At 43.7% G+C, this 10,289-nt stretch overlaps 1 protein-coding gene across 3 annotated transcripts in view; it reads right to left on the minus strand.

Annotated features, from left to right (window-relative positions):
- Positions 1-8,000, minus strand: part of FAM20B (FAM20B glycosaminoglycan xylosylkinase) — a 41,705-nt gene extending 33,705 nt beyond the window's left edge. For all 3 annotated transcript variants that reach the window (XR_003794540.1, XM_029229868.1, XM_029229864.1), the window contains exon 1: positions 7,880-8,000. The gene's annotated coding sequence lies outside the window, so the exon portion shown is untranslated. The remainder of the gene's footprint in view (positions 1-7,879) is intronic.
- Positions 8,001-10,289: the final 2,289 nt, after the last annotated feature.

Raw genomic sequence — 10,289 nt, forward strand, 5'->3', positions numbered from 1 at the left:
GCCTATATCATTTGGGCAGAAGAACCAGTCAGCTGGGCACAGGTGATCTATACAGTCATGAGAAACAACAAATCATTTAGTCTTAAGCCACTACATTTGGGGGTAATTTGTAAAACCCAGCATCCTCACATCTATTCTGTCCATATCAACTATTTGGGAGACATTAAATTAACCATTAATACAAATAAAGATTGGATTAATAAATAATTAAGGTCTCTTAAAGGTAACACAAGAAAAAAACAGAATCTCAAATGGATCATTTACTAAAGTCCCTTTACATACTTTAGAGCAATCAAGGCTAACCTTACACACTCACAGACTCACACAACTATACACACCCAGTTTATAAAGCCTAACCTTTAAACTTCAGCCAAAATTACAACCCTTTAGTACAACAACAAAAATTAAAAACACACATACTTTCACCTTGGGGTAAGTCTGATATACTGCCCTTTTGTTAATTGGTGGTGACATTAGAGCACTGTGCTACATTCTTACTAGCTGCCCTCTAGAAATAAATGCAGTCTCTCCTGATGGTTAGTGACAATTATTGTAAGTAAAATAAAGAGCATTCAGAAATCTCTCCACTTATCGTTGTTTCTAGCTAGGAAGTCAAAACCTCTAATACCAAATGGCATCCAGTTTTTATTACATGAATAAATCCCTATTATCCTCAGAAAACCAGCCTACTCCTGCACTGCCACCACTGCCCACAACAGCGTAATACTGTTCTTTTTCACGTTCAATTGGGAGTCTTCAACTAAGACAAAATCTAACAACAAGTAATATCATTAATCAGTATCTACATAGTTTTCCTTTCCCTGCTAATTCTCCACTTAAGAAACAGCTTAATTCACCTTCTTTCTAAATATAAACTCTTCTGTAGCAGAGGGGTTAAGAATATGTGCTCTGGATTCAGAATGCCTGGGTCTGAATGCCTGCTAACCTCTCTGGGCCTCAGTTTCCTCATATGGAAAATGAAATAAGAACACTATTACCTGACTCACAGAATTGTTAAAAAAGAACGTCATTACCACGCGTACTGTGCTAAAATTAGTGCTTGGACAACCTATAGTAATTCTTGTTGGTCATTATTACCGTATCAAAAACCCAAAGATGACTTCCTGAGGAGAAAGAATGACAAAGAAAATAACCCTCGTTGGTTATGTTGTCTTCTGGGTTACACAGTCAGGGGCTGGATACCTATGTTGCATTACCAAGAATTCTAGTAATCTTATATTCCTGAACTAAATCCTTTCCTAAATTTGAGAAGTAGCTAAGGCTGGAAGCAAGTAGGTTTCTTCAGAGTGGGTACCAAGTGAAAAAGAAGACTGGGAGGTTATGTCACTAATTTGACCAACCTGTTTCTCTTCTCTACAAAGTTCAATTCTACCACATTCAATGTAAGTGAAACAGATGGGGAGCATGAACTTTTTCTATTTCACAAAAACAGCTGAATAGAATGCCCTTCACAATATTCTTCAGTTTGGAAAATTAAATCTGTGTTTTAAAGATGACAGCTTTGCAGGTCCTAAAGCTTCTAAGATAAGCTCTGAAGTAACCTAAGTTACAGGTACAGAAAATCAAATCTCCATATAGTCTGAATTGGTTCAAGTGTTATATATTTCTCACAGTTTTCACTTCCACTTAAATATTTATTCACATATGTAAACTTTTTTTTTTGGGAAATCCTCTAACAGTTCCCTGTGAAGGAAGGAACGAAAATGATCACCAGGCATTAATGAAGCATAAAGTAGCCTTTCTTCCTGGTGTGAGAGTAAAACTGAAACAGGCTATGGAGTATTTGTTCCCTCTTTGAAAAAAATTCAATTCCTGCAACCTGTCCCATTTAAACCTTGATTTAGGGCAACCCTCTAATGCTCTTCCTTGAAAAATGAAAAGAAAAAACCTTCAGCTCATACTGCTAGTGAGATTTGTTCTAAAAAACCAACACATGCAGTGTTCACTGATCTAGAAACTCTAAGGAAATGCCTAAGAATTTGCATTCTGTTTCAAATGGGCCAGGTATAATGAACTTTCCTAAGTTCCAGGTATTTCACTGCTCAATTATCGGTATCTAACAACCATTTAAGGCTATATAGAATATAATTACTATATAGCATAGAAATATGGAATTTCAAATCATATAACATTTACTTCAGATTTTCATGTTTTCCATCTTTATTGTTCAGTTCACTACAGTTCTTGAAAAGGTATGTAAGTTGTAAGCTTTATTCAACAGTGATACCTCACACTTTTACCTTTGTGTTCTAGGGTATGTCAAGCTGACAGGCCACAGATCACTTTAGAAATAGGAACCCCAAGCAGGTCTGTGCTGAGTTATGGCTGAGTGGCTCCAGACACGATCCCTTGTTATATATGAATATAAATGCACACACACACATACATACACACATATATTTTTTGGCATGCCTGTCTCCTCTACCCTATTGTAAGTTCCTCAAGGACAGGGGATATATTTTACTCTCTTTGTAGTTCCAAGTAACCTAGCACAGTGCAGGGCACATGAGAGGTACTGGATAAAATGCTTATTGAATAAAAGGAGTGAAGAGCAAGGGAGAGAGACCTTTACGGTTATAAGAATTTCTTCAGCTCTTTGGTTTAAAGATGGCCTCTTTTTTTTTTTAACAGACATAAGGAAACTAAGTCACGTAATGAATTCAGATATACAGTACAGGAAGAATGTTGAAATGTCAAATATGTATACCAACTTTATATACTCAATTTTAAATTGCTGCCTTCTGTATACCTTGCTTCCATCTTTCAAGGCAACTGCTATTGCCAAGCTGGTGTCTGGTGTTGGTTGGGACTGGGAGTAAAGATGATCTGGAAATGCTAAGAGGAAGATTGGAGATGGTCCAACATTGCCCAAGAATGATACAAGACAGGGCTGGAACCAAATTTTCAAGTGTTGTTGGCAATGCTTTCTGAAACGAGAACCAACACTGGTATTTCCGTATCATTTTCTTTTTTCTACAGAAGGAACTACAGGGACATAAATGCACCTATACAGAGTGCAAATTCACTATCTAAACCAAGGATAAGAAACAAGAAATGAACAAAAGGTCTTTGGGCAGCCAAAATAATGGTCACAAAGTTCATCCACTAATACAGAAGAGGCAGGCAGACCCTCACTAAGCCTATTTAGCTGTTTTGCATTCAGTTTCAGGAAGCAGTGTTATCTGGGTTGCTACTCCACAGAAGATCAGAAGCTGCAAAAATTTTAAAAAGGGCAGCAGGGATGCTAACAACAGCAAAAGTACAGCTTCTTCACCTCTGAAAGAGACAGATTGCCTACTGAAAGCAAATTCAAGAATTCAAAAAGCAGAGGGGATTAACAACCTACATATTTCAATCACCTCAAAGCCCTACAGGATTAGTCTGTAACCATAACCTCAAGTCTATAAAGGTTACACTATATTGCTTAAAAAGACAACAAAACATATAATACATTGTAAAAAATTCTTCACAAAAATATAGCTAAAATAAGAATTTTTGCACCCAATATCTTATTCCCACACTGTTATATAAAGCAGAAAGTTAGCATTTAAGAGCATGGAATGATCAACTTCACTGTCTCATCCTGTACTTGGTTGTGTTTCACATTCATAATTTCATATTCCTTGACCTCCTTTTAAAATGTACCCAAATTAACACCTTCCCCTCCATTGGGTAGTTACCTTGCCAGAAAGTAGTCTGCTAAACACACACCAAAGCTCAATACCTTTCTGCATCAGCCTTCATTTCTTATCTCATACTGGGATAACAGATGCAACCCCCCAAACTCACCAGGTCCAGAGCTAGGCCTTCCCTCTTCTGATTTTGGATATGAATGACAAAAGTCACAAGTGAGAGCTTTGCATTACATTCTCTCCTAAATGGCTCTAGCAGTCATGTTGACATTATAAGTTGGTCAAAAGCTAGTTTCAGTTGCAAAGTAAGGTCTTCTGTTCTGTACCCCAGGTCTGTGCCAATGAATTCATTACTCCCTGAGTGTTACAGAGGCAGCTCAAGGAAGGAAAAGAGGGAGAGATTTACAGGTGTGGGAGAGATTTACAGGTGTGGAATGAGGAGCATTTCGGGGAGGGATAACTCCCCTCTCCCACCCCCAATATGAAGGACCAGAAGACGGACAGTCAGGGTCAATGATACTGGCATGGCCAATACCAAGAGCTCTAGTTCTTCTATTAGTGCAAAAATATTGTCTACCAATCCAACTGCTCGGTGAGCCTAGCCAGAGAAAGGTGCAGGAGCAGGTCTGTGAAGCTGCACCCAGGCTGCAGGTGGCTAGAACACCACCCAATCACAAAATTAGATCTCAAGGCAGCTCCAGCAAGTAACATCCTTTACAGATACCCATCTCAACAGAACTATTTTCAACAGGAATCAGGAACACAATTTCTTGGCTTTTTTTTTCTTGTAAAGAGGAGCTAAACAATTTATCATCTGCACTAGAATATTTCCTCCTCCCGCATATACTGTTTTCCATTCCTTCATTCAATCACCAAACATTTACTGCACACCTACTATGCACTATGCACTGTTAGGTGCAAAAAGAAAAGTACATCAATCATCATCACTACTACACCAAACTGTAGTGCCTCATTGTAACTGTGCTTCTCACCCCACCACTACCTGGCCCTTAGTCCCAGAGCGGCCTGACATCACCTTCAGAAGACAGTCTCCTTTTTACTGTTTCCAACTATGGCCACAGAATACAAAGAACAGCCTCCTGTTTCTATTATGAGATTGTAGCAGTCACCGAGAGACAACCACTGTGGTTGCTATTTTAAAAAGTTGTCAATTCAAGAACTGAAGTATCTGGCTTCACGGTTTATACCGTTAAAATGATGGTCATACAAAGTGTAGGAAGCTGAAGTCTGCCCTGCAAGTAGAGGAAACAGAAAATTTCATTTAGAAATTCAAAATTCAGAAAAGACAAAAAGCAGAGGCTTTACACCAGTCAGAATGGCCATCATCAAAAAATCTAGAAACAATAAATGCTGGAGAGGGTGTGGAGAAAAGGGAACACTCTTGCACTGCTGATGAGAATGTGAATTGGTACAGTCACTATGGAGAACAGTATGGAGGTTCCTTAAAAAACTACAAATAGAATTACCATACGACCCAGCAATCCCACTACTGGGCATATACCCTGAGAAAACCATAATTCAAAAAGAGTCATGTACCAAAATGTTCATTGCAGCTCTATTTACAACAGCCCGGAGATGGAAACAACCTAGGTGTCCATCATCAGATGAATGGATAAAGAAGATGTGGCACATATACACAATGGAATATTACTCAGCCATAAAAAGAAGCGAAATTGAGCTATTTGTAATGAGGTGGATGGACCTAGAGTCTGTCATACAGAGTGAAGTAAGTCAGAAAGAAAAAGACAAATACCGTATGCTAACACATATATATGGAATTTAAGAAATAAAATGTCATGAAGAACCTAGGGGTAAAACAGGAATAAACACACAGACCAACTAGAGAATGGACTTGAGGATATGGGAAGGGAGAAGGGTAAGCTGTGACAAAGCAAGAGAGTGGCATGGACATATATACACTACCAAACGTAAAATAGATAGCTAGTGGGAAGCAGCCACATAGCACAGGGAGACCAGCTCGGTGCTTTGTGACCACCTAGAGGGGTGGGATAGGGAGGGGGGGAGGGGGGGAGATGCAAGAGGGAAGAGATATGGGAACATATGTATATGTATAACTGATTCACTTTGTTATAAAGCAGAAACTAACACACCATTGTAAAGCAATTATACTCCAATAAAGATGCAAAAAAAATAAAAATAAAAAAATACATCTTAAATATTTAAAAAAAAAAGCAGAGGCTTTAACGCTGTGTGAAAGAACTGGAGTCTACAAATGGAAGTCAACAGAATGGACTAAAGGTCAAGGAATTATCAACTCAACATAAAGAAATTCTATGACATAAAGGATTAGATGATAGAAACAGGGATCTGTTTGTTCCCTATTCAAAGAACCCAGGGTGTGTGCTTTCCAATTTTCATTCTTTAACTAAATCATGGCTATTTTCCTACTAGCTCCAGAGAAACAAAGAGAACAAATCAATCTCACATTTTTACCAGTCACACTGAAGAAAAGCTATGAGCTCCAAGATTTCCTGATCATCTTTTACCACCATTCATTTCTATCACTGCACTTTAATGTAAGTGAGGCTGACTCTGAATTGCTTGCTTGTGCCTCTTAATTCTCTTTTGACAAGCACTTTCAAAGGTGGAAGGCCCTCCTGTTGATTGATTCCACTGAACAGTTCTAGGGGCCAAAGTCCAACATCTCCACAAACTTCAAGTTATTAATTTAACACAAAACAATTTTAAATCTACCTTAGACTGGCTCTAAGTCTAGGCAAATAACTTAGCATCTTTAACATCTGTATCTCAGTTTCTCAAGGACATGTCTTGATGATAAATAACAATGTATGTGGAAGAGCTCTAAGGCTTAGCTCAAAGGTCCTGCATAAATTCCAGGACTGCAATACATAGAGCACACTGAGGTCTCTAACCCAATTTAAAATAATCAACCCCATGGGACTTCCCTGGTGGTCTAGTGGTTAAGACTGCGCTCCCAACGCAGGGGACCTGGGTTCGATCCCCGGTCAGAGAACTAGATCAACTAAAAAGATCTCGCATGCCGCAACTAAGACCCGGCACAGCCAGATAAATAAATAATAAAAAATAATCAACCCCAATGAAATTTATGCATTAATTTACAACACAAGGAGGATAGGAATAGTTAGTAAACAGTAATCATAGTTATCGTTTTACATAAAGTCCTGCAATTTAAAAGCTAAAAGACCCACATTCCTGTTCCTTCTTTTCAAGGTGAGAAATCAAACCTCTGAAGGGAAACTAGCTGGGTGGGGATGATACTGATACTTGGTCCTAAACTCAAGTCACTGTACCCAGCATGCCTCGTTTTCCCAAATTATAAACTCCTCACCCTTCCAACTGACGATATGGCCATTTAAAGGACTAATAATTCCCTAACAACCAATCACGTCCTGTCCCCTCCACTTTCACTCCAACATCCTTCTACCCCTTCTCTTCCTACCAAGAGACTTGCAGGTAACAGAAGCTTGATTAGAATGAAACTCTTATCAGATCCCACAATCAAGGACGCAACTTGACAACTGCTCACGCTCATCATTAATGGCAACGTTTCGGTTCGCTTTTAATTGCGGGACCACAGCACCCGGAAATGAAATCTCAAGCGCAACCCACTTGGGACAACCGTGTCATTTCCTTAAGTTGTGCCCGACTGCGAGCGCGGGGTGCACGACCCCGAGCAGACCGCGGACCCCTAGGCACGGTTACCCTGCCTCCTGCCCCGGGCCTGGAAGTCACTCGCACTTCTCGGCCACGAAGTGGGCCCGCGGGCGCGCGATACAGCCCCCCCCCCCCCGGGCCGCCGCAACGGGCACTCGGCGGGACACGAGGGCTGCACCAGGGCCAGTCGCCTCTGGGGACCGCGTCCGGGCGCGAGGGTGGGTCACTGGACTGATCCCGGGCGGCTCAAGGCGCCCCCAGGTAAGGCCCGCGCCTCAGGCGGGCAGAGGAGGCGACGGGCTCGGCCGCGTCCCTCCAGCCACGACGGCCGGTAGGAGCCCTCTCGGGGTCAGCGAGGCGGGGCGCGCGGCCCGGGCCGGTCTCTGAAGCAGCCGCCGCTCGTGGACCGCTCTGAGCACTGGTGCCCGGCCCCTCAGGGAGGCGCCCCGCCCCCAGACGGCCCCAGCCCGGCGCGCGCCACGCACCGCGCCCCGCCCGCGGGTGGGCCTGCACTTTCCCGCCCGCCCTCCCGCCACCAACCCGCTCACCTGCGGCGCCCTAGGCTCGCTCCATGGCCGCCCGCGCGGTGCGGTGCGGCGCGGCCCCGGCCGCCCCCGCCACCTCCGGGAAGGGGCAGCCCCACGCCGCGCTCACCGCCCCCAGCCGCCGCTACTGCGGCTCCCGCCCACACCCGGCCCGGCCATTCCCTGGCCACCTCACCCCGCGGTCCCACACCCACCCCCCCGCCTCCGCGGCTCGCGACTGTTGGTACCTTCCTAGCGTAACGCCTTCCCCGCGGCCAATCCAAGAGCTTCTTCCGCGAGGCCCCACCCCCGCCCTCCGGTGGGCGGGCCTACCGGACCTGATCCGGACCGCCCGTCTTAACCTTTTGCGTCCCGGGCCGGTCCGCTTAACTCTCTTGACGCAGGCTCACGCCTCTTCTGCTTCTCCCTGCCGCCCCGCCCCGCTTACGTAAATGGACCTCTAACTTCTCTCTAGCCTTAGCTTTTTCTTTCCTGGTTTTCGTGAGCAGCTAGGCAGCCAGTCAGCGGGACTGGAAGTAGGGGTCCCTTAGGTCAAGTTCTGTTTGTGAGAAGCAATTTCCGTCCTCCTTTTGCCCTTTTCATTTGCCTCGGCTTCTGCTTCTGCCTATATAAGTGTATCCCCTTGCCCAAAAGAGGCCAGCCTTACCATAGTGAGCGCTCTTACTTCGGACCAGACCAAAGCTCCCTGCTACATTTTGTAGCATTTAATAAAAGTGTGACTAATTTATTGTAATAGTTTCTTAACGTCTGTCTTTTGCAATGGACTGTAAGGCGCATGAGGACAGGGCAGTCGTGTCTGGGTCTCCAATGCCTGACACTCAGTAGACTCCCTATAAATTGTTTTGTTTTGGCCTCGCCGCGGGGCTTGTGCAATCTTAGTTCCCTGAGGAGGAATCCAACCGTGCCCACGACAGTGAAAGCACCAAGTCTTAACCACTGGACCCCCAGGGAGTTCCCTCCTTATAAATAGTTTGAATTAAAGATTCTTCCTTCTCTTAAACTGTCTCCTTTCCACTGACTCCCTATGGTGCATCCGCTGTATAACGCATCCATTCATTTATTCATCATATACTAAACTTGGACTTCGTGTGCCTGTCCCTGAAATATTATAATGCACACTGATCCATGCGATTTGTGACGGGAGAGACCTGGCTGACACTTTTTTCAGGCTCCATAGTTCATTTAAGCAAAGGAAAGAACTCCTTAACTGGCTGTATGATATCAGGTGTGCCACTTAATCTTTCAGAGTATGTTTCCTTACCTGGCAAATGGGAGTTTATCATAGTACATACCTCACAGGGTTGTTGTGAGGACTAAATAGGAAATGTGTGGGGAGAGTACTTGCAGATTATTGTATAATGTTAGTTATTATTCATTTGTGTATTTGTTGAGCACTTAGTATCAGATGATCCTAGAGAAATAATTGGTCTTGATATCTGCTCCAGACAATCTAGTTAGGGAGGCAGCCCCTTTGCGGAAAACATTACATCATTGCAAGAAGGAGTACACAGTCAAATGCAGGAGGAGTTGTATCAGCCTTTCACTGGATGTATTTGAAAATGCTTGGCGGTCGTTTTCTGACCATGGAACACATAATTCTTGGGGAAATGAGCTGGATAGTAATGAGAGTCCACTTTATTTCTCTACACAGTAACATTGGTCTGCCTGCAGTCAGCTAATCCTCCTAAACCTTGTTCATTACATCCGGAGATCATAAAGCAAAAGGGCAAATCAAGATTTCCTCTAAGACGCTTTACCCCCAAAGGACTCTTTCTTACCTGTAACTCTGATAAAGACAGCAAGGATGGACTGTCCAACTGGTACTCCTCAGGAGGCCAGTCAGTGCATCCTGCAGCCTCAGTTTCCTGGTGATCCCTTTGTCTTTAGGGACATTCAGAGAGAGGGGTTCATGACCTCTCTAGGCAACCCACTCCAGTGCTTAATTTCACATCCATCAAATCCTTCCATCCACCCCACATGCTGCAGGACAGACACACCTTCTCTTCTTCTGTCCTCAGAGAAAGAGAATCATGGATTTGGGGCCTCTGTGTCAGAGGCTTTCAGAGAGCAAAACTGTTTGGTCCCCCAGTTTTCTCTCCACTAGGCCCCATTATCCAGGCTCTTTGTGCATGTATGCACAGCACTAGCACCGAGCCTGTCACCCCAGGATGTGTTTCTGCCCCTCCCTCCTGTAATGGGCCTTATTTCCCAACCAATCAACAGTCAATATATTCTAGGTATTATGGGGGATGCAGTCATTTAAGAAAGGGACTCTGCCTTCAAAGAGTTTACATGACTAGCACACAGGAAGCAGCTGCAAGGAATACGGAGTACTTAAATTATGCAGCACAGACTCTGTGGTCACTGAAGGAATTGAGGTCCAGGAAGATAGTGTGGGCTGGTATTGTCAGCC

This window comes from Monodon monoceros, unplaced genomic scaffold (genome assembly GCF_005190385.1).
Source record: "Monodon monoceros isolate NGI ecotype Baffin Bay Population unplaced genomic scaffold, NGI_Narwhal_1 Super_Scaffold_18, whole genome shotgun sequence".
NCBI classification, from domain to species: Eukaryota; Metazoa; Chordata; class Mammalia; order Artiodactyla; family Monodontidae; genus Monodon; species Monodon monoceros.